This window comes from Pinus tabuliformis, chromosome X (assembly GCF_031772625.1).
Source record: "Pinus tabuliformis cultivar Carrire ecotype Pingquan chromosome X, CPIR1, whole genome shotgun sequence".
NCBI classification, from domain to species: domain Eukaryota; kingdom Viridiplantae; phylum Streptophyta; class Pinopsida; order Pinales; family Pinaceae; genus Pinus; species Pinus tabuliformis.
In genome coordinates this window covers 1,515,462,051-1,515,486,801 of record NC_142308.1, presented here as the reverse complement: position 1 = coordinate 1,515,486,801, position 24,751 = coordinate 1,515,462,051, and the positions used below count along the sequence as shown (strand labels likewise).

Sequence of the window (24,751 nt, the reverse complement as noted above, 5' to 3'; positions counted from 1 at the left end):
ATTACTTTCTCTTATTTACAGATGATTGCACTAGATTTTCATGGGTATACTTTCTGAGTAAAAAGAGTCAAGCTTTTCAGTATTTTAAAGAGTTTAAATCCATGGTAGAAAACTAGACAGGAAAAATGATAAAAATTCTCCGCTCAGATCAAGGGGGAGAATACTGGTTGGGAGAGTTCATGGATTTCTACTAGCATCATGGGATTGTGCAACAGTTTACAATTCCTCACACTCCACAACAGAATGGAATGGCAGAACAAAAGAACAGGACTTTTGTGGAGTGCGCAAGGAGCATGCTTCAAGGTAAGGGTCTATCAAATGGTCTTTGGGCAGAAGCTATTAACACTGCTATGTATTTAAAGAATAGGAGTCCTACTATATGTCTAGGCTTCAAAAACCCTTTTGAAGCATTGTTTGGATTCAAACCAGTAGTGAGTCACTTAAGAATATTTGGGTCAAAAGCTTATGCTCATATACCTAAGGCAGATAGGAAGAAGTTAGATCCTAAAGCCCTGAAATGTATATTTGTTGGATATGGCACTGAGTTCAAGGCATATAAGTTATTTAATCCTGTGACTCACAAGGTTTTTGCAAGCAGAGATGTCATATTTCATGAACAGGTTGAAAAAGGAAAGAATGACTCTAACAGTGATTGGGACATTCCATTGCTATTAGAAGAAAACAGTGAGGAAGATGAAGAGCAGGAGGAGAAATAAGAAGAAGAAGTAACAGACAATGTAATCAATGAAGATGCAAGCTCAGAAAAGGTTGAAATTGAGGTAAGTCCCCTACCAAGGAGATCAGGTAGGAAGACTCGATTATCATCTAAATTGAAAGGCTATGCATTAATGTCAAAGATTTTAAACATTGTAGAACCTGCAAATTATGAGGAAGAAAGTAAATCTAATGCATGGAAGGCTACAATGTATGAAGAAATAGATTCAATAAACAGAAACCATACTTGGGATTTGGTTGAATTGCCTGAAGGTAAAACCCCCATAGGATGTTAATGGCTGTATAAACCAAAAATAAATGCAAATGGGAGTATAGAGAAATTTAAAGCTAGACTGGTAGCAAAGGGTTAATCACAGAAAGAGGGAATAGATTTCGATGACACCTTTGCTCCTGTAGCCAAATTAAACACCATTAGAATGCTAATTTCCTTAGCAACAAAACACAAATGGCAGCTACACCAGCTAGATGTCAAGTCTGCATTCTTGAATGGTGACTTGAAAGAAGAAATTTATTTAGTACAGCCTAAAGTTTTTGTGAAAAAGGGATGGGAACATCTTGTGTGTAAATTGAAAAAGGCACTTTATGGTTTAAAACAGACACCCAGGTCGTGGTATGAGAAAATTGACTCATTTTTTGTTCAGCATGGCTTCCATAGAAGCTTGAATGATCCAAATCTGTATACCAAGTTTAATAAATAGAGGCAAATTATTTTATTTCTTTGTATGTAGATGATATGATCATAACAGGGAATGCTAACAATCTGATCAAAGAAATCAAACAGCAGATGTCACAAGTGTTTGAGATGAAAGATCTCGGAAACCTTCATTATTGTTTGGGATTGGAGGTATGGAGAGACTCTGGACAAACTTTTTTTACTCAAGGGAAGTATGCCAGAAGCTTGTTGGAAAGGTTCAGAATGGAGCAGTTCAGATCAACAACAACACCATTACAGTAGAACTTAAAGTTGAGCTGTGACGACGGTACTAAACAAGTGGATGCTACCATGTACAGACAGCTAGTTGGTAGTTTGATATATCTAACTACAACTAGACCAGATTTGGCATATTCTGTTAGTGTGTTGAGCCAGTTCATGTCAAAACCACTCGAAAGTCACTGGGTCGCAGCAAAAAGTGCGTTGAGGTATCTTAGTGGTACTAGTAATTATGACACTTATGATGTTATTCTAGCAGGTTTTTCAGATTTTGATTGGCCAGGTAACTTGGATGATCGAAGATCTATCATAGGTTACGCATTCAGCATTGGATCCAGAGTCATAGCATGGAGCATCAAAAAGCAGCACACTGTAGCTCTATCTTCATGTGAAGCTGAGTACCAAGCATTGTGTGCAGCTACATGTGAAGCTATCTGGTTGAGAAGACTTCTCAACAATGCAGGAGAAGAGCAGAAAAAATCAACTATTATCAAAACCGACAACCATAGTACCATCAAGCTTGCATACAATCCAGTCTTTCATAAAAATACCAAGCATATCGATACTTAGTTTCACTTTGTTCGAGAGAAAATACAGTCAAAAGAAATATGTGTGGAATATTGTAAAACTTATGATAACATGGCTGATATTTTTACTAAGCCTCTTGGGCGTGTAAAGTTTGAATTGTTGAGAGGGATGCTAGGAGTTCAGGATAATCCTTTCTCCATTAAGGGGGGGAGTTGAAAATAATTAATATTATTTTGTATTAATGGAGAAATGGTTACATAATTTGCAACGTATCTCCTTAGTTTAGGATTTGTTTCGTTTAGGAGTTTGTTTGCAACTACCTCATTTCTAGTGATGTACTTAATAATGTAATCATTCATTTGATGAATAGTAGAGTGTACGGAGAGATTTCTCTTTGTATGAGTGCAATCTCCAAATGCGGTACTCACCTGTGAGCTGTAACTCCTTTTTAATTCAAATCTGATTTTTATCTAAATATGACCCTTTCATTCTTAAGAGTGAAAATCCTTTGCTTTGCAAAACTTGATCTCACTTATGAGTATTAAAAGAGCAAAGAACTCATAAACACTACACAATTAAAAAACTTAAAGCATAATCTTAGAAAAGACATAAATTAATAAAAAGGATTGAGTGCACTTACCAGCGAAGAAGCCTCCAAGTCATCATAATCACTAGTGGTGAAACACCTCCCAAGTCATCATAATCGCTGGTGTGTACAATTGCCCAAATATCATGTCTCGCTGGTGTGTACAATGGCCCATATATCATGTCTTTTTTTCACGTTTAATCAATTTCTGACAATAAATTCGCCTTCCAACTTCAAATCTGATGCTAGCACTTACGTGCTTTTAGTGTTATCCCTTCTGCCTGATTAATTATCTTACACTCTATCGAAGTGATATCTTATATAACCAATAAAATAGATTGACGTGAACGCACGCAAATATTTTATAAGATAAAGCCACCTATTTTATAATGTAATATGGTATATTTCCACGCTCCCAATCAATTCCACCACCTACACCATAGGATTATGATGATATGCACGTTTTATTAGCTGACCGAAAAGAACCTGAGAGCCATAGGAAACCTCCAGGTTTAGGTAGCAAAACCCTAAACTTAGGAACTTATTGTATGTTTTAGGTGTGGTTACAAAGTCACAGTTTCAACGACGATGCCGTGTGAATGTTAGTTGAGGGAACCCATAATCTTTCCACCATCTATAAACTTCACATTTTTAATTTGGAGACAATATGCAATGACAGCTCATCACCTCGAGAGCGATTGTAACTGTCCTTTGTATGGAGTGAAAGATGTTGAATTCCACTTTTGCAATTTGTAAGAGTTTTTCTGTCATCATATATGGCGTCCTAAACAAAAAAATTGCGGCAGGAATCAATTTGAAATTTTACATCGATACTAACTTATGAAAAGAAGGATTTCGACGAAGACAAACAAACGTCATATGGCCTGGCCTGGCCCAGCTTTGTTTGTTCATGTATGTAATAAAATATTAACGTATATTTCGAACCATCCATCGTCGGTTCGGACTTTATGACAAGATTTTGAATTTCTCTCAACATATTCGAGTAGTATTTATGCATTCAAGTTTTCAACTACACAAAAATTAAAACAAAAACATTGTAGTCTTCAAGAAATGGAAATAAAATTGACAAGCCTACTCAAATTTAGTGTCCTTTCCGAATACGTCCATGTACATTCTTGTTTCCATTCTTGGCAGATTTGTGTTCCAACCATATTCCAGAAGATACTCTACCTGCTATACAAAAATTTGAACTTATAAAACACGGTTCCCAAAAAATAATGAAATAAAATGCTAATTAGCGAATCTGGTATTTGTATTACTGCCTTACCTCTTGTGAAAGACCACAGACCGAAATCTTTTGTAGGGCGACCTTTAAAAGTTTAAACACGCTGTAGAGAAGATTTCAGCCCCTTCCATGACTTTTTTTCCGGGAAAGGCAATGAGAGATGCACGAAATAAATTTAGTATGCCTCTTATCTCTCCCTCTATTTGAATGGCAGAGTGGGTAAACTGCCCCTTCTCATTTATGAAGTTTTCCAAAACATCTGGTATAAACTTATAAAGTACCCTCAGCCAATGTCTAAACGTAAGTGGCAATTATAATGAAAAGTTCAAAAAGTAATTAATGAATAAAACGTCGTTATACCTGAAGACGCAGTATATCCGTGTGGTCGGAGACTTCGAAAACCCAAGGCAGTTGAGTTGAGATCAGTCACGCCACTTTCTCTCCCAGGTCCAATGCCTTTTTCGCTCCAATAACTGCGGGCTAGATAATTTTCTTGTTACAATCGTGTGTATTTGATATATAAAGCATTGATTAAATATGATGATAAGTGTAAGGTCCTCGGAGCTGTGGTGCAGTTGGGCGCCGGGTGACTGTGCACGGGTGCGCGACGTACGTGAGATGGTGCGATGGGCAGGTGCGACGAACTGGGCGTGCGGAGAAAATGCGACGTTTCTGCGAGCTCCTTGTGACGAAACCTGCGACATTTGGAAAACAATGCGATGGATGAACAATGGTTTATACACACGGTTGGAGGTTTGCAATGAAGGGTTGGCCGACATACCATGGTGGGTAAGGCCGACTTAAAAACAAATATTCAAGGGTGTGTATGTGCGATGGTGGGCGGTCGGCTGGGCAGCCCACCCACATGCGATGGAGTCTATATATGTGCGTGCGATGGAGTTCATTTCAACAACGAACTTCGCACTTCTTACTTCTATCTTGGAGTAGGTTCACTTGTGCGCAGTTTTGAGGAGGATGAGCGCATAGCTCATGCGCTCCTCTAGTGTGTCGCACTTGGTGAAGAACTCTTGGTGGAGAGGTGGACGCGTTGGGCAAGGCGTGCCCGAGGTGATTGTGCGGAGGCGTTTGTGCGGCGACTTGGCGTGGGTGTCTTGGCGACTCGGGTGAGCGCCCGCCCACCGTGCAAGTGCGCACGAAGGTGAGACGGAGGTTGGAACTGGAGGTCGTTGAGTTGGGCAGGCGGTACTACGTGTTGTGCACACGATTTGGGCGTTTGTCAAGAGTTGGCAAGCGGGACTGCGTGTGGGCAGGGATACACGGTTTGGGCGTTTGCGACCAAACGAAGAGCGAACCGGCGAAGACGTGCGACGAGGTGAACGACGGGTTGGAGAGTCGTGCGGCGACCGTGCGGAGGTGCCGACGAGCCAGGCAACCGAGTTTGCCGAAGTTGTGAAAATTTGGCTAAGTGTAAATTTGGGTTTCCCAAGGACTTAGTCTGTACATTGTAAAAATGATGATTATATAATATATTGATTCGGGCAGACTCACATTACAGGGAGTTGCCCCTCCCCTTTATACCGTTGCAATTGTTGTTCTTGTTACAATTGCTATGGATAATGAATGAGTATGGGCTTCATTGCTATAAAGGATAAATGTATGTTTACTTGGTTTCGAAACACAAGCTAAGTAATGTTAAAGTGAAAGTAGGCATAGTTCACGAACATAAGTATTGGTGAAAAGAAAGTGTTCGGTGGTGCCACACCTCGCTATAAGCGGCTGGAAGACTACCGTAGGTGTAGGGGCGTGATAGTTGGTATCAGAGCTTGGTTGGAGCTGGTGAGTAAGGTTGCTCGTGACGAAGTGACAATGGAAGCAGGTACTTGCAGGTGAAGGAAGCTAGTTTCACATACAAGTGGAACAAGGGCCGGTTCATGGTTGCAGGGAACTTGGTGAAGCTGGTGAATGGTGAAACAGGTTTAGCAGAGGTGAAGCTTAGTGCTTGACCAAGCTGAACGACAAGGAATGGCAAGTTTGGAAGAATGCGAAGGGAAGCTCTTGCTTACCTTATACAGGTTGAAGAGGCTGAAAGAAGAGAATCCCCAGATTCGAGAGGAGCTTGCAGTCTTGGAAAAGAATGTTGAAGACGAACTTCTTCAACTTGGTTGGGAAATGGAGCAAGGTGAAGTTGCAGATTGTGCCATCAAGGAAGAGGAAGTCGTGATGTTTGAAGATGTTGCAGACATGACAACGATGGAAGATGAACTTGAGATTGATCAAGTTGGACCAGGATCGTGCAGTTTGTGGACATGGATGAATGAGGAAGAGCCTCATGATGATGATGAAGGGCAAGGATTGTCGATTGTTGCAGGACTTGTTGGGGTTGTTTGTGACCTTATGGTAGAAGGTACAAAGGCCCGTGACAAGGGAGGAACATGATGATCGTTGCGGATGATTGGGTCATGCTTTAGCCATATGGAGGGTTGGCTAAGTGCTTGGCATGACTCGTGGACATATTGAGGAGGGCACACACTTGAGGTATGATGATGATGATATGGTTGGGTGACCGAGTTCACTAAACCGAAGATTGAAGACTTGGATGAGGATGACCGATTGTTGTGATGAGTCTACTTGGTTGGACTACATGGGCAAGTTATTCATGGACATTAGGTTGGAGACATGGAGCTTGGCAGTCTTATGCAGGGACATTATATGGGAGCACTTATAGAGGTGTAATATGGGCATCTAATGAGGAGTGCCAAAGCAGGGATGTTGTGCAGATGGAATCGCTAGTGTGACATGTAGACTTATTACTTATGAGTTGATGGAGAGGTTGTAAACTCTTGTGCAACAAGACCATGGACTTGGTTGGATTTGTGAGCAGATTATGGAGCTCATGATGACATGAGATTGTTGTGACTTTTAGGGACTTCATACATGGTGGACTTAGAGGATTTGATGCATTGAGGAGCTGAGGTCAGAGACTTTGATGCAGTATGGGATGCATACTTTCAAAGTACATGTATGGGCATGGCTTGGAAGAGTGACTTGATGTGGATGATCGATATGAGACACTTTGGAGTGATGGAGTTACGATGATGAGGATGCTTTGGTGACTACACTTGAGCATGGGTTGAGCCGAGACTCAACTACTTTGGGCAGCATGTTGCAGATGAGATGAGGACTACTTCATGGACCTGAGCATGGCTTACACTTATATGGAGATGGATTCTTGATCGAGTTGAGGATGTGGCAGGATGTCTTGAGAAACAACTGATGGTGGCATGAGGATGTGCATTCTCATGATTGAGCGTGACAGTTGGACTGGCCATCCGACTAGTTCAAACATGAGGGAGCTCAATGTGCAGAGATGTGTTAGCATTGTGTTGGAGTATCATGGCAGCAGTTCACATGGTGACACATGATGAGGTCGACACGAGATGTTGCAATGGAGATTGTGGCAGAGGGGTCGATGATCATGGATTGAGATGATCTCTGATGGATGGCATACCGATGAGGTGTATACCTTGGTATGGTGGTCTTGGTGACAGATGGTTGCCGAGGCGAGACATGGTGGAGACAGTGGTTCTACATATGATGCAGTGATAGTTGCAGTATGTGGAGGAGTTGACATCATGGATGATCTTGGTGGATGGCTACCAGGATGGTATGTTGTCGAGGACGACAACGATTTCAGGTGGAGGAGGATGTAAGGTCCTCGGAGCTGCGGTGCGGTTGGGCGCCGGGTGACAATGCACGGGCGCGCGACGGACGTGCTATCGTGCGACGGGTGGGTGCGATGAACCGGGCGTGCGGATAAAATGCGACGTTTCTACAAGCTCCTTGCGATGAAACCTGCGACACTTGGAAAACAATGCGATGGATGAACAATGGTTTATACACATGGTTGGAGCTTTGCGATGAAGGGTTGGCTGACATACCATGGTGGGTAAGGCCAACTTAAAAACAAACATTCAACGGTGTGTATGTGCGATGGTGGGCGGTCGGCTGGGCAGGCCACCCACATGCGATGGAGTCTATATATGTGCGTGTGATGGAGTTCATTTCAACAACGAACTTCACACTTCTTACTTCTATCTTGGAGTAGGTTCACTTGTGCATAGTTTTGAGAGGATGAGCGCATAGCTCATGCGCTCCTCTAGTGTGTCACACTTGGTGAAGAACTCTTGGTGGAGAGGTGGACCCGTTGGGCAAGGCGTGCCCGAGGTGATTGTGTGGAGGCGTTTGTGCGGCGACTTGGCGTGGGTGTCTTGGCGACTCGGGTGAGCGCCCGCCCACCGTGCAAGTCGTGAGCCCCAAATTTTGGTAACAATTTGGGCTCATTTGGCCTACTTACCTTGCTCAACCCTTCATTTTTTATCACTTATGCATCATTTCTTAGTATATTCGTGTTATTTGTAGGAAGAAGGGCAGTCATTATGCCTATGTGGTTAATACATGATGATTTCAGGTTTTTTGACATTAAATGGAGCAAAGACCATGCAAATGAAGACAAGGAGACAGCCAAGGTGGCATTGCGGGTTTATAGGGAGGTTGTCCACAGCCTTGAATGACCTTCCTCGTGATCTCCACCCCAACTCCGAGCTCCAACAGCTATCACCACCGAGCTAGAAGGCAGCCAACGGATTCTACAGGAACAACAGTTTACTCTTAGTTGGACAGCCAAGCTCCACTAATTGAGGAGGCCAGCTTGGCCCTCATCATGTATAAATATTGAGGCTGTAGCCTTCGATGAGACTCTTGAACTTTTGTTGTAGATTTTGGATTACGAGCTGTAGCTCTGTTTTTGCTCTTTGTAAGCCAATTTTGGCATGTTGTTAGACTCATGATTATGATCTTTTAATAAAAGGCAGGCAGATTTGGATTCGATTCTGAGTTCTTAGGGGAGCTATAGCTCTCAGGTTATGGCCCAACCTGAGAGCAATAGACCTCCTTCTTTTTGTATTGTTACTTGTCTTTCTTTTATCATTGCATTTCTTTCCTTTACATGCACTTGAAAAATACAGTTTGCTGAGTTGACTGTTTCGGTTTGGTTATGTAGGTTAGTTTCATGAATGCAGTTGTTTTAGTAGTTCAGAATTAGCGTAGGGAGATTGAAGTTACGTTGAGTTCAAAAAGGTTGAATGCATGCTCACTTTCACCTCTGTTTGGGGACCGGAAGTGTAGACCGTGCCAACTGCCAAAAACACTGTTTTAACATATGCATGCAAGTATTGATGTAATGTTTTCGATTGAAGAATTGTCCATGCGATTATATCTTGAGTAATGACTCTTTGGTTCAGCATCATGCACGAATTCCCTTCAACTTACATTGCTACTCTTTGATTCTAATAAAACAGTTAGAATAGGTTGGTGAACTTTCGTTTACATGCAAGATAAGGGTGATTTGTTTCATTTACATTGCGCAGCACCACTTCATCGTGTTCTTATCCTTCTGAACCGTGCCTAAGCCACCTACTCATCCTCTGTTCAGCTCATTTGCCTCCCAACCCTTCTATTATCCACGTTGCCTCAACTTTTCGGCCTTCCATTGCCTCTACCCTTCTATCGACCAACCAGCCCTATCCACTCTCTCTCCATCTCATCTCTCTGTCCATAGGCCATCACAAGCTCCTCTTTCATCTTACCTATCCACCCATACAGCTCCTTCACTCCTCCATCACCCAAAACTCCACCTGCAGAACATCCTGTAGAAGTTAGCAGACTTCTTGTAGAAATCCCGAGTTTCCTGTAGGATCCCCTGCAGACATCCTGTAGAAGCCTGCAAACACGGTTGCCAAGCACCTGAACGTTGTGGACTTCTGTGGAATGATGTGAGGGATCCCCTGGAACCTCTCAGAGTCCTCCTGACCTTTCCCAAGCCTTCCTCCCCTTGAACTACCCCTGCACAGTCAAGACCCAGTAAGAAGCACAATCATAATAACTCCACCCACTTGAGCAAAAATACAAAAACGTGTTCTCTTCAATGGAAGTAGTTTAAATTCATGCATCTCATCTCACTAGAAGTAATGGCATCATTTCTAGAAGTTGCATTCCCACCATTGCATCATAAGGATTAAGCTAGTCAGATTAGGGTTTACTAGGGTTTCCATGTTTGGTTGGCTTTCAGTTCATTCTTGCAAAGTAGGTTAATTTCCTTTGAGATAGCCTTCGTTCATCATTTAGAAAGCTTCTTCTGAGAACATATAGAAGTTGGCTTGAGCCCTAGCGGACTTGTGCCAGCTGACCAAGTGACAGCTGCGACAAGAGCTAGTACTTGTGCATACAGCACCGTCGCTTCCAAGTTTGTTACGAACTACCGGGTTGATAAAATTAGAGAAGGAAGCTCCAGGAGTTGTAGCATTATTGCTACAATACTGGGGCTCACCATCTTTTTGGCGCCGTTGCCGGGGAAGCGTCAGAGTATTAGTAATTGTTGCTTTTCTTCTATCTTTCTTACTCTCGCCTTCTGCTAAGTAGTTTATTTCATTTCCATTCTGCAAAAGTAGCATAGACATTTCCTGCTTTCATAGATTAGCATTTCAATTCCGCAATTTCAATTTTGCAAGCATAGATTAGCCTTTCAATTCTGCAAGCGTAGACTAGCATTTCCATTCCTGCAATTCCATTTGAGCAAAGTAGATTAGTCCTTTCCTGCTTTCATTTCAATTCTGCATTTTTATTTCTGCAAGATAGTTAGTTGTAGATCAATCTGTTTCAGTTTTGCAGGTACCAGAGAAAAAAATCAAAAGCAATCAAAAAGTCTTTCCATTTCATGCCTCGTAGGAATCGAGATAAAGCAGGCAAATTCCTACCCAACACCCCCACCACATCACTGAGTCACCCTTCTCTCTTCTTCGGTGATAGTGATCCAGAAGAACCTATAGGTGAACCTCCTGAGATATACGAAGATCCTATAGCAGAAGAAGAATTAGAGACCATCCCATATGAAGCTATGGCTGACAATAGAGGAGAAGATGAGAGAATAGAAGGTGCCTTCCCCATCCGAGAAACCAATGGAGATATGAAAATGAAAAACATTAGTCCCTCCGCTCTGCCTCACTTCCATGGACTGACTACTGAAGATCCTGATACCTTCCTGTTTGAGTTTGTTGTCCTTTGTAGAACCTATGACTATACTGAAGATGAGCAGAAGCTGAAACTCTTCCCTTCCACTCTTAAGGATGCAGCATTACGCTGGTTCATGGGCTTACCTGGGAATAGTATCACCACTTGGGCTCAGATGCAGCAAGCTTTCAATACCAAGTACCGGGACTACTGTAGGTCCAAGGAAACCAAGGGAGAAATCTTTCGGATGACCATGGGAAATGATGAGTCCTTAGAGGATTATGAGGAGAGGTTCCAACTTAGCTATAAGCAGGCCAGGTGCACACTTGACCCTGAATCCCTCAAGTTGGTCCTGCTCCGAGGAGTCCCTGAAGACCTTTTAGATACCCTTCACATGTTAGCTGGGGGAGATATTTACCAGCTGCCTTATGAGGACATCAGGACTGTGTTCAGAAACCACTCTAGGGCAGCCCGGAAACGAGGTAGAGGAAATCCTCTCTCAACTGGTATTCCTTTCTCCAAGCATGAGTTTGCAAATCAATTAGAAGATCTTAAGAGTGAGGTGAGATAGACCATCGCCATGCAACTGGACACATTCAGGATCCAGCAGAAGAAAGATGAAGCTGAGAGGGCCTTGGCTATCTTCTGCCCTAGATGTACAAGGAGACACCCTAAGAACGAATGCCCATTGCATTCGGTTGAAGTGTGCTTCGTTTGTGAGGAGGACCATCCCACAAATCAATGTCCAACCTTACCTAGGTTTAAAGCTATGTACCAAGGGACAGAAGCTCCCACTGAACCTCTCTATTTCCTCAACCAAAGAAGGCCACAAGGACCTAAACCTTACCAGCAGGGGATGCAAGGGGCACCTCAAGCTTATTACAGCCCCAACCAATCGACTCCTATGTCATCCTGGGGACCCCCTGCTCATCCTTCCTGGTCTATGCCTCCTCCATGGTCTTATCCACCTCAGTACCCTACTCAACCTACTACTCATTCATATCATTCACATGCCCAGCCACAGCCTCAGTGGAATGCACCTCAGTCGGGGTGGAGGCCCCAGTACAACACTCCTCCCGCCATTTTGCCTCCACCACCAGTTCAACCTAAACCATTACCTCCTGCTCCTCCAAGGCAACCTCAAATGCCTACTCACCCGAACCCCAACAATAGACAGGCCCAGCAGGTATACACTAGGGAAACATCATGCCCTACCTATGCTGTGGAGATCCAGGAGATCAATCTTCGATCTGGAAAGACTCTTCCAGATCGCCAACCTCCTCCCCCAGAGGACGAGGAGGACAAACATGAAAGTGAACCAAAGGCTATTCCACCCTTTCCTGAGAGACTAACAGCCACCACACAACCCAACCCAGAGGAGGATGAGCTTCTGGGAGAGCTCAAGCAGTTGTGTGTGAAAATACCACTTCTCCAAGCCATCAAGGATGTGCCAATATACAACAAACTGGTTAAGGAAAAGTGTTTCAAACACCCAGGCAGGCGAAAGAGAGATGCTTCAACTATCAATGTCTTAGGACAACTGTCTGACCTTATGTTAGGACAAGTCATCTGCCCAAAGTACCTAGATCCTGGGAGTCCTGTAGTAGATGTCCACATCAATGGCACCATCATACCTCACACCTTGATTGATCTCGGGGCTGCCATTAATGTGATGACCAGGGATACCATGCTCAAACTCAATCTTCAGGGTTCCTTGAGGAAGACCTCGACAGTACTGCAACTAGCAGATCGCTCCACTGTGACTCCCGAAGGGATTGTGGAGGATGTCTTGGTCTCGGTCGACTCTTGGGAATACCCTGCAGATTTCTTGGTTCTGCAACCCAAGGCAAAGCTTACTGGATATCCTCTTATTTTGGGAAGGCCTTGGTTAGCCACTGCAGATGCTTACATCAGTTGCCGTGCAGGAAACATGACCATCAAAAACGGTCCTATGTCCAAGCAGCTAGTCCTATATCCTCCTGCCCAACCCTCCTTAGAGCATGACTTACCACTGTGGTTGGAGGAAGGAGAAGAGGATGAGGTGTACTCAACACCTTTGTGCACCCTAGATACCACTAGAAGAGACCCCCCAACCGAGGATGACTTGATTGAGACTTTGATCCAGAATCCACCTTCCAGTGCACTATCCTTAGAGAAATTGGTGGAGGACGCCCAAGCCAGCACCTTAGTGGACCTTTGTGCCACCAACCCTGTCACTCCCAGAGTCAAGAATGTGGAGTTCGGCCCTGAGAGAACGTTAAAGATCAGCTCCTACCTATCTCCTTCCCAGGAAAAGGAGTTGTGTAGCCTGTTGGCCAGCCATCTAGATGCTTTTGCTTGGAGCTATAAGGAGATGAAAGGAGTCCATCCCTTGGTCTGTACCCATCACATATACATCAAAGAGGATTGTAAACCGGTTAGGCAACCTCAGAGGAGAATGAATCCAGCCCTTAAGGACATTGTCAAGGAAGAATTGCAAAAACTGTTGGATGCCGGATTCATTTACCCCATCTCAGATAGTGAATGGGTGTCCCCTCTGGTGTTGGTTCCCAAGAAAAATGGGAAGTGGAGAATCTGTGTGGACTACCGAGAACTGAACAAAGCTACCAAGAAAGACCATTTCCCTCTACCTTTCATAGATCAAGTGTTGGATGGACTGGCAGGAAAGAAGTTCTTCTCTTTCCTGGATGGGTTTAGCGGGTACAACCAAATCCAAATCAGCCCGGAAGACCAAGATAAGACCACCTTCACTTGTCCTTGGGGTACCTTTGCCTACCGAGTTCTTCCCTTTGGGCTATGCAATGCTCCTGCTACCTTCCAGAGAGCTGTCTTGAGCATCTTCTCGGAGCTGGTCCATGATGCGGTGGAAATCTATATGGATGACTTCACTCCTTATGGGTCCAACTTCCAGGAAGCATTGTCCAATCTAGGAAAGGTCCTAACCAAATGCATTGAGATGAACTTGTCCCTTAGTCCTGAAAAATGTGAATTCCTGATGACTGAAGGGACTGTGCTAGGCCATACCATTTCTTGCCAAGGGTTACAAGTGGATCCTAACAAAATTGCTCTCATCAAGAAGGTTCCACCTCCCCAAAAGGTAAGGGATGTCCGGAGTTTCTTAGGATTAGCAGGGTATTACCGGAGATTCATTAAAGACTTCAGCAAGCTAGCCTCGCCATTGTTTGGTCTGTTGGCAAAAGATGTGGAGTTTAAATGGACTGACGATTGTCAGAGGGCTTTGAATGAATTAAAGGACAAGTTGGTGTCAGCCCCAATCCTGAGAGGTCCAATCTGGGTCCTACCTTTCCACATCCACACTGATGCCTCAAACAAAGCCATAGGGGCAGCTTTAGGACAAGTTGAACAAAAACTTCCATATGCCATTTACTTTGTTAGCAAAAACTTGTCCAAAGCCGAACTGAATTACACTGTAACCGAGAAAGAATTCTTGGCTGTGGTCCATGCATTGAACAAGTTCCGACATTATATTACTAGCTATCAAACCTTTGTACATACGGATCATGCTGCAATTAGATATTTAATGAATAAACCAGATGTGAATGCCCGTATTATTAGATGGTTACTTTTGTTGCAGCAGTTTGATTTGACCATTGTTGACAAACCAGGTAAAGAAAATGTTGTTGCTGACTTTTTATCTAGATTGGATTTGTCTGCAGATGAGGATGGAACAGTGGATGACCAGATGCCCGATGAACATCTGTTTGCTATCTCAGTACTCTCTCCATGGTTTGCTGATATAGCAAACTACCTTGTTTCAGCACAGTTCCCTCCGCACCTATCTTCAAGAGAGAAGAGCAGAATCATCAGAAAAAGTGCCTCATTTACTTGGATCGGGGGCAATCTGTTCAAGCTTGGCCCTGATCAGATCTTAAGGAGTTGTGTAAGGGAGGAGGAAGTCTTTGATATCCTCCTCACCTCTCATGATGGGCCTTGTGGAGGACATTTTGCAGCAAAGAGGACTGCCTTCAAAATCCTGCAGGCAGGCTACTATTGGCCCACACTTCATCAAGATGTCAGAAGATATATCATCCAATGTGACCGATGCCAAAGAATGGGGAAACCGACTCCAAGGGATGAGATGCCTCTCCAACCTCAAGTGACTCTTGAGCCATTTGAGAAGTGGGGTATGGATTTTGTGGGTCCAATCAACCCTCCTTCGAGGCAAAGGTCCTACACCATTGTGTGCACTGACTACCTGACAAAGTGGGCAGAGACTAAAGCAATCAAGGCAGCAACAGAAGAGAAGGTGGCCGAGTTCTTAAGAGAAAACATCTTCTACAAATTTGGCTACCCAAGAGAGCTGGTCACCGATCAAGGGAGCCAGTTCACATCCAACTTGATTGAAGACCTGCTAGCTCACCACAAGATCAAGCATAGGACTTCCACCCCCTATCATCCACAGGCAAATGGGCAAGTGGAAGTCACCAACAGAGCATTGGAAGGGATTTTGACTAAGGTGGTGAGCAGCAGTAGGAAAGATTGGGCAGATCGCCTGGTTGAGGCCACATGGGCCTACAACACCACCTGGAAGACCACCACCGGCTTCACACCTTATGAGCTGGTCTACAAGAAGAAAGCTTTGCTGTCCATTGAGTTTGAGTACAACACTTTGAGGATGGCAGCTCAGCTAGATCTAGATCTCAGCCATGCACAACAAGAAAGGTTATTGCAGCTGAATGGACTGGACGAGCACCGGATGCAGGCCCTCCTTCATTCAGAAGTGGTTCAACTTCAGAGAAAGGTGTGGCATGACCAACACCTCCATGACAAGCAATTCCAGCCGGGAGATTGGGCCTTGTTGTATGACTCCAGGTACAAAGATTTGAAGGGGAAGCTGAGAACCAGATGGCTAGGACCATATGCAGTGGAAAAATGCCATGACAATGGATCTGTTCTTATTCGAACCATTGATGAGGAAGCCATCCCCATGCTTGTCAATGGGCATCGCTTGAAGATCTACAGGAAGCCTCTCTCAAGACAAGAGTTCATCAAAACTATGGAGAAATCAGTGTTGGTCATAGAGAAGGGTTCTGCCCTGCTTTGGGCATACCCTGAAAGATCTAAAAAAAAAAAAAAAAAAAAAAATAATAAAATAATAAAGATCCTTGGGTGAAAACCTTTCTGAGGCTCCCAAGGTAGGTGGTAGGGGTGAAAACCTCATTGAGGCACCCCTATTGTCTTTCAAAAAAAAAAAAAAAAGAGATTTGAAAAAGATCCTTGAGTGAAAACCTCTCTGAGGCGCTTAAGGCAGATGGCAAGGGTGAAAACCTCATTGAGGCGCCCCTGCTATTTTTCAAAAAAAAAAAAAAAAAAGAGACAAAAAGAAAAGAGAAAAGAGAAAAGAAGACAATAAGCAAAAAGATAGGGACAACAAGTTTATAATGTGAAAATGCATGCAGGTTGCAGGTGTTCTATGAAGGTGAGGAGGACTCTTAATGCAAAGCCAAAGATCCTTATCATGCTGCCAGGAGACCTCACCAGCACCTCCTCCAAGAATACTCATTTCCTCCAAGGTATGTGCACAATTTCATCACGGCTTGAGTCTTCTACAGGAAGATGCAGACTTTCTACAGGAAGATGCAGACTTTCTACAGGAAGGTGCAGACTTTCTACAGGAAATGCAACCTTTCTACAGGAAGTTCTGTATTTCTACAGGAAACTTCCTGTAGAAGTTCGAGATGGCCCAGAATTCATTTTATGAGGAGATCTAACGACCAAGGATCGGTTTGGACGCATGCAAGCTACTGTTGTCACCCTTATACATTGCTGTCACCTCTTTCTACCATCCCTGTCGACATGCAATGAAGTTACCTGCACCATCAAAGCAGATCATTGAGTTATCAAGAGAAAAGCAATTTTTGAGATGAAAAAAAACGCTGAGATGTCATACCATATCCATCCCAGCCATCCATGAGCTCTGCGAGCGTGATTGTGGGGCCATTGCCTTCGTCGTTCAGCATGCACCCGAGGAGGAAGAAACTGTTACAGGACATCCTGCAGGAGTCCCGTAACAGTTAAGCCCGCTAGAGTGCACACCATATACAATGAAAACGCGGGCGCATGCAGCTGAAGCATCAAATCCATCGTCAGCGACCTGTGAATACGAACCTCCGGGCCTGTGCAAATCCACCAGCAACAAATAAATCCACTCATCGTCGTCCAAGAGCCTGAACAATCGTGTTGCGGCCGCACAGGTAAGTGTCTTGACCCTTTCTTCCGAAGAATTGCATGAATTTTACTTTGAAAATGTTTGCAAGTGTGAAATGGATGGGTTGAGCGGTTGTATGGTCAATCGATTGGCCACGTCGACCAGTCAGCTGGTCGAGCCGGATGTGTGAATGGTGGCCGTGGAAAAAAAGGGCAGTGGACACGTGACAACCGTCCACTCGAGGAGAAACGAGTTCTAACGAGAATGGCGGCGGAGGATCTGCGGGGAATGATGCGGCAGTAAGGGAACTTGCAGAAGAATGATGGTGTGACGTCGCCCAACGGTCCGGCAGGGACAGCTCACCCCCGCACCACGGATTCCGCCGATTCAAATCTAATCGGCTAGATTGCCACCGCATGCATTTATCATTCACCGTTTGAGACTCGAGTGATCATCCGGATCCCTCTGCAATTCGATACTCCGAGTCTTTGGCCATCAGAACGCTTGTAAAGCAACACCAAGAGCGCAGACCCACTGCAGTATCCCCCAGAAATCGCGCGCTGCTCCTACAGGAAAGTTGTTTCTACAGGAAGTCGGGTTCCTCACGTCAAAAGGTGGCGGATTAAAAAGGTAAGCCTGAACTCTCCATGCAATTGGTTTTTGAAGGTGGCAGAATCATCGTCTACAGTCTGGTCGTAGAAAATTGTTGCAATTGTTGTTTGCCGTGCATGAACTGTCGTCCTACAGGATGTCAGTGTAGTTGGCTGTGTTAAAGGTTCTCAGGGGATAAGCTGTGTGAATTATGTGCATGACAGAGGCGTAATCCTACGCTCTGTCCCAGTAGACCAAATTCCTTCCGCATTTGCCACCTCCAGCTAACGCAGCAGTTTTTCACCATGCCAGGTGGGTTCATGAGAAGGGAGCCCACTGATTCAGAGAAGTTAAGAGAAAATCCTGAGGTGGTGGAGCTCTTCACACGAGCACAATGGATATCCTTCTGTGACAAATTGCAGGGCTATGACGACGAAGTGGCAGAAGGGTTTTTGCAAGCTCTGAGGCCGAAATCTAAAACGTTGGCCACTGTTACCTTCAGGGGTCTGAGCCTCAAACTCACCCCACACTTCATCAGCCGAGTTACGGAGCTCCCAATGGGATTACCATGGGATAAAGAAGAAAGGAAATTGAGCCAACAAGCTAAGAAAGAATTCTTTCCACCAGAGGAGGAATTCTCAGAAGACAAAAATGGGGTTCGTAGAACCAGTTTACTGCCACCATGGAATGAAGTGAGCCTGCAAATTATGAAGTACATCACCTGCGAAGGCCGTTTTAGCATTGTATACGGGTACCACTTTCGGTTACTCACTGAATTACGGCACCAGATGGATCTACCTGTAGAAAACAAACTCAGTCTCCCTCACTTTCTACTACAGTCTCTGATTGAGTGTGCAACCAAGTTGAAAGAAGGCATACCAGACCAGGTAGCCCACCATGGACTCATCAAACTCCTCGTGGAGGATGCGCTCCACACATACAAGGTTCCTCTATCATGGGAAGCCTTCAGGAATTTGACAAAGGATGGGGATATAAAGATGCTAACCGAAGAGCTCGGTTCTTCTAACAGTGAGGAGAAAGAGTCAGTGGCCATAGTAAAGAAAGAAAAAGGCCAAAAGACCCCAACCACAGAGCAGAAGAAAAAGCAAGAGAAGGAACAAGAGAAAAAGGATGACAAGGAGAAAGATGACACACCCATCTTGACAGCAAGAGAGAAAAGGTTGCAAGGCAGAGTGGACAAGGCTGAGAAGGTCCACATCAGCAAGAGTGCCTCGACAGCGACCGCAACTAAGTCAAAAAGAAAAACCCATGCAGCAAAGCAAACCAAGGCGGCGGCACCTGTTTCTACAGGAAAGCCAAAACCGACTTCTACAGGAAGCCCGAAAATTATTGAAAAAGGGTCTTCTACAGGAAGCCCGAAATTGACTAAAACAGGGTCTTCTACAGGAAGCCCTGAAAAAGTGAAACCCAAGGAGAAGAAAGCTGACATTCGTGAAAGGGAGGCAGCATCTGTGATGGCCGGCCTCAGCACACCTCTTAAGCCAAAGGAGAAGAAAAAGAGGGAGACCCCTCTATACTTTAAAGTTCGAAGAAGTCTGAGAATAAAGACGGGCAAGCTATAGCCTCCGTCCAACAGCCCGATCATCATTGAAGATGCCCCTACTTCGCCCAAGGAAAGGTCCCCCTCGAGGATGTCAGTCACCTATGAGAGGGGAAGCCCAAAGAAAACTACGTGGCAAGGAAAGTTAGACCAATTGACTGAAAAAGCTCGGCTACAGGATGCTGAAGATGCTCTACAGGAAACCTTAGCTAGGCTTAAAGAAACTGAGAAAATGGAAGGAGAAGCACCCTTATCACCACCAAGGGAGGGTGAAGTAGAGCCACCAAAGGAAGTGGAGAAAGAGCATATACCAGAACCCAGCCCTCAGCCAAGTCTGGGTTCATATTACAACTTTTTAGAGGCTGGCAAAATTATACCTCAGAAATTTACTGTGCCACTGTTTTTTGCATTAGAGGAAGAAAGAGTCCGTACACATACGTGGATGAAAATAGCCAAGTCAAAGGGGGTGGCGGACATAGGTCCCTTACAGGAGCAGCTCAAGGAGGCCAAAAGTGAATTGTCCATGGCAAAACACGTGGCAAATTGCCAACGCGTGTTTCTACAGGAAGAAAACCAGAAGCTGAGATTGCAGCTACAGGAGCTGAGGGCAGGGATAGGTACATCCTCCAAGGACACCACAGAGGAACAGCAAGGCAAAAAGGAACTGAACACCGGTCTTGAGGAGTCAACCACACTTCTACAGGAAGCAGAATAGCAAGCACAAATTGAGGTGCAAGCTCTCAGAGAACAGCTGCAGCAGAAAGAAGCACAATTGGCCTGCATGGCCAGCTGGGCCATGGATGCTATCCAATGCAGACAACCAGCCAAATCCTATGGCTTGTACTTGAAAGACCAATGGCTGCAATTTCAGATCAATACCTTGGCGCAAAGAGGTATCTCTCAGCTCCAAGACCCGCAGCAATTCACTGAAGTTTGCAGTACTAGCTCATCAGAGGATAGGGCCAAATTAGCGGAGTTCTACCTCCATAATCTGGCCCTGCCTAATGTAGTTTCATGGGATCCCAATACGGCCTTGGGAGATATGCAATTATTGGCATTTGCCTCATGGCTGAACCATGAGGACAAAAGAGCAGCAGAAGCCAAAGCAATCATGAACCGAGAGCTGAACGAGCCATTGCTCATCAGACCAGAACCAGGGGATCCAGTTGCACTAATCACGGCACACCAACATTTGTCCACTGACCCTCAAGCTTCATTGAGATATATGGATCAACAGGCCCAAGCCATAGCTCATTTTGAGGACATGGAGAGATTGTTAGGAGACAACGCTGTCCAAGCATGCACACGCAGATGGAATACATTGGTACACAGTCTGAAAATCCAAGAGTACCATACCCCAACTCGGATGAGGGAAGCTCTGGTACGGGTAGCCTTCTATAAGAAATCCATGCAAAACCTCCAGGCCAGCTGGATTGGCCTTAAACTCAGCCCACCACTGCTGCTAGGCTTGATGGAAGGCAGCACAGAGACAAATGATAATGAACAGTGGGAAGAGGTAAACAAAAGGGCTGGGTTTCATATCAGCAAGGAGGACACTACTACAGAGGCTTGGGATGTAAGGGTAGCAGTATAGGCAATGAATGATGAAGAGTTGGACTAGTTGCTCAAGGATGAGCAAATATTTTAGCTGGGGGGTGATGATGAGCCCCAAATTTTGGTAACAATTTGGGCTCATTTGGCCTACTTACCTTGTTCAACCCTTCATTTTTTATCACTTATGCATCATTTCTTAGTATATTCGTGTTATTTGTAGGAAGAAGGGCAGTCATTATGCCTATGTGGCTAATACATGATGATTTCAGGTTTTTTTAAATTAAATGGAGCAAAGACCACGCAAATGAAGACAAGGAGACATCCAAGGTGGCATTGCGGGTTTATAGGGAGGTTGTCCACAGCCTTGAATGACCTTCCTCGTGATCTCCACCCCAACTCCGAGCTCCAACAGCTATCACCACCGAGCTAGAAGGCAGCCAACAGATTCTACAGGAACAATAGTTTACTCTTAGTTGGACAGCCAAGCTCCACTAATTGAGGAGGCCAGCTTGGCCCTCATCATGTATAAATATTGAGGTTGTAGCTTTCGATGAGACTCTTGAACTTTTGTTGTAGATTTTGGATTACGAGCTGTAGCTCTGTTTTTGCTCTTTGTAAGCCAATTTTGGCATGTTGTTAGACTCATGATTATGGTCTTTTAATAAAAGGCAAGCAGATTTGGATTCGATTCTGAGTTCTTAGGGGAGCTATAGCTCTCAGGTTAGGGCCCAACCTGAGAGCAATAGACCTCCTTCTTTTTGTATTGTTACTTGTCTTTCTTTTATCATTGCATTTCTTTCCTTTACATGCACTTGAAAAATACAGTTTGCTGAGTTGACTGTTTCAGTTTGGTTATGTAGGTTAGTTTCATGAATGCACTTGTTTCAGTAGTTCAGAATTAGCGTAGGGAGATTGAAGTTACGTTGAGTTCAAAAAGGTTGAATGCATGCTCACTTTCACCTCTGTTTGGGGACCGGAAGTGTAGACCGTGCCAACTGTCAAAAACATTGTTTTAACATATGCATGCAAGTATTGATGTAATGTTTTCGATTGAAGAATTTTCCATGCGATTATATCTTGAGTAATGACTCTTTGGTTCAGCATCATGCACGAATTCCCTTCAACTTACATTGCTGCTCTTTGATTCCTAATAAAACAGTTAGAATAGGTTGGTGAACTTTCGTTTCCATGCAAGATAAGGGTGATTTGTTTCATTTACACTGTGCAGCACCACTTCATCGTGTTCTTATCCTTCTGAACCGTGCCTAAGCCACCTACTCATCCTCTATTTAGCTCATTTGCCTCCCAACCCTTCTATTATCCACGTTGCCTCAACTTTTCGGCCTTCCATTGCCTCTACCCTTCTATCGACCAACTAGCCCTATCCACTCTCTCTCCATATCATCTCTCTGTCCATAGGCCATCACAAGCTCCTCTTTAATCTTACCTATCCACCCATACATCTCCTTCACTCCTCCATCACCCAAAACTCCGCCTGCAAAACATCTTGTAGAAGTTAGCAGACTTCCTGTAGAAATCCCGAGTTTCCTGTAGGATCCCCTGCAGACATCCTGTAGAAGCCTGCAAACACGGTTGCCAAGCACCTGAACGTTGTGGACATCTGTGGAATGATGTGAGGGATCCCCTGGAACCTCTCAGAGTCCTCCTGACCTTTCCCAAGCCTTCCTCCCCTTGAACTACCCCTGCACAGTCAAGACCCAGTAAGAAGCACAATCATAATAACTCCACCCACTTGAGCAAAAATACAAAAATGTGTTCTCTTCAATGGAAGTAGTTTAAATTCATGCATCTCATCTCACTAGAAGTAATGGCATCATTTCTAGAAGTTGCATTCCCACCATTGCATCATAAGGATTAAGCTAGTCAGATTAGGGTTTACTAGGGTTTCCATGTTTGGTTGGCTTTCAATTCATTCTTGCAAAGTAGGTTAATTTCCTTTGAGATAGCCTTTGTTCATCATTTAGAAAGCTTCTTCTGAGAACATATAGAAGTTGGCTTGAGCCCTAGCGGACTTGTGCCAGCTGACCAAGTGACAGTTGCGACAAGAGCTAGTACTTGTGCATACAACACCGTCGCTTCCAAGTTTGTTACGAACTACCGGGTTGATAAAATTAGAGAAGGAAGCTCCAGGAGTTGTAGCATTATTGCTACAATACTGGGGCTCACCAGCAAGTGCGCACGAAGGTGAGACAGAGGTTGGAATTGGAGGTCGTTGAGTTGGGCAGGTGGTACTATGTGTTGTGCACACGATTTGGGCGTTTGTCAAGAGTTGGCAAGCAGGACTGGATGTGGGCAGGGATACACGGTTTGGGCGTTTGCGACCAAACGAAGAGCGAACCGGGAAAGACGTGCGACGAGGTGAACGACAGGTTGGAGAGTCGTGCGGCAACCGTGCGGAGGTGCCGACGAGCCAGGAAACCGAGTTTGCCGAAGTTGTGAAAATTTGGCTAAGTGTAAATTTGGGGTTTCCCAAGGACTTAGTCTGTACATTGTAAAAATGATGATTATATAATATATTGATTCGGGCAGACTCACATTACGGGGAGTTGCCCCTCCCCTTTATACTGTTGCAATTGTTGTTCTTGTTATAATTGCTATGGATAATGAATGAGTATGGGCTTCATTGGTATAAAGGATAAATGTATGTTTACTTGGTTGTGAAACACAAGCTAAGTAATGTTAAAGTGAAAGTAGGCGTAGTCCATGAACATAAGTATTGGTGAAAAAAAAGTGTTCGGTGGTGCCGCACCTTGCTATAAGCGGTTGGAAGACTACCGCAGGTGTAGGGGCGTGACAATAAGGGTAGGGGTGTTGGAATGTACTTTCAACTACAGCAAAACAGTTGAACAGCAATAGCGTCTGCAAAACAGTCAGTTTTCCGCCTGCGATGCGATCTTATCGCAAATCACATCCTTACCCACGCTGCCTTGTATTGCAACTCTGATTTGGGCCGATTGTGATCTTGCGATGTGATCCATCGCAGATCGCATTTTTTTTCTCCAGCACGCATTAAACCATCCGCAATGTTGCGATGCGACCTGTGCCATCGCAGATCGCATCTTCACCTGCAAACGATCCCAGCCATCCATACATTTTGATCCAACGGCCATTATTTGTTCTGGCTTATTCACGCCACTGCCATTGCTGTCTTTTCACTATTTACCTATTTGTGTTCCCAAAGGAGGAAGATCAGATCCAGCTCCTGCAAATTGAATGCTCAACTACAGCGTTTCATAAATAGCATGTTCAATAACAAGAATGATGCGCCACGTGCAGGTGCATTAAAGAGATTATGGGTTTCTTACAACAGAGCTAGCCGCAGCATTTATCAGTTATGGGTTTCCACACAACTGACTCAAGAAATACAGCAAAAGATCCCATCAGTGAAGTTAACACGGTTGGTAGATAAGTTATGACCCCTTCCCGCATTGTAAAAAGAAGAAAATGTAATGCACTATAAAAAACGCAGACACAGTAGTGTAAAAAACATAGTGAGAGTTTTGTAATTTCTGAAACGCACAACAGTGCTGAGATAGTGAAATTAGTTTCTAGAACTGAAGCGTTCATGTTGTAATCCCTCTGAAGAGGAAGACTATTATGTAATAGTTTTTTTAATGAAATTGAATTTCTTTATGTTTGAAATTAACAGAAATTTCCAACATGGTATCAGAGCTGGTCTAGGCACTCAGTGAGTCAAAAACAGAGTTTGTTTTTTCACTGTAGGAGCTGTAAGAAGCTTATTGAGCAGATTTTCTCCAGCAAAGAAAGTTTTTTTCTTGTTTTTAATTATACTCTTTACTTTT

The 24,751-nt window shown here is 44.2% G+C and overlaps 1 pseudogene; it reads right to left on the bottom strand.

The window, feature by feature from the left end:
* Window positions 1-3,359: 3,359 nt before the first annotated feature.
* The window catches only part of LOC149145812 ((+)-alpha pinene synthase 1, chloroplastic-like), a 33,341-nt pseudogene continuing 11,949 nt past the window's right edge, over window positions 3,360-24,751 (bottom strand).